Source organism: Theobroma umbraticum, unplaced genomic scaffold (genome assembly GCF_002168275.2).
Source record: "Theobroma umbraticum cultivar Fairchild unplaced genomic scaffold, ASM216827v3 scaffold_20.0, whole genome shotgun sequence".
NCBI lineage: Eukaryota > Viridiplantae > Streptophyta > Magnoliopsida > Malvales > Malvaceae > Theobroma > Theobroma umbraticum.
The window spans coordinates 284613-285490 of record NW_018397266.1 but is presented as its reverse complement, the minus strand read 5'-3'; positions in this window follow the sequence as shown (position 1 = coordinate 285490).

Here is an 878-nt window from a genome sequence, read left to right as displayed (position 1 = left end):
TTTATTCTCATCTTATTCTACTCTTGTAAAATAATTATTTCATTTCATTTTTATCTATTCCACCGTCCAAGTATAGTAAAAATGTTTGTCATCTTTGTTGTGATCTTAAACACTGTAACTTTTTGTTTTGCTTCCTTGAACAGCAAGTTCAAACAAGGTAGCTACTGTGTCTTGATTGAATGTTTGAACCCCAGGGTAGGGGAGGCGGTCGTCCTTGCTGTGACTTTCCATTACGATTCCAAAATCATGGGTTCCCGGCTCATTCCTAGCTGTGTTATTTTCATTTAGTCTTTATGTAGTAATAATTTTTCATCTGAAGAAGTGTATTTGCGCAGAAAATATCTGTGAAGGCAAGGGCGACCTTTCAAGTTGTAAGCACAAAAACCTTTTGAGAGTAAAAATGACAACATGTAATGTACTCCGAAGATGGTTCAGATTGCCTGAACTACTGGTCATATTCACTTTTGGTATTTCATCCTTTGCTTAATTACTCTCTTCTTATATTTTGTTTACTCTCTTTTTAGTAAGATTTATTATTTTATATAGAATGAATGGTGAACCATTTAGAGGATGGGTGCCAATCAGGGAGCTAGTACAAAGTGTTTTACATGAATGCCAATCATTTTAACCTTAAGAGAAACTGAAAATAACAATGTATGATCAGTTCAATGGCTTGGCATTAATTAAGCTGAAAATTCAAATCTCTCTTGCAACATTTTTCTCAGTGCATTGTTTAGAAATTCAGGAAATGACTCTTTGGAAACAACTTGAGCTTGAAGAGATTACATAAAAATCATTCCCTCCAAAATGATGTGCTCTATACATACTTGAGAAGTTGAAGAGAAGTTATCCAAAATACTCTTACTAAATTTTTTTTT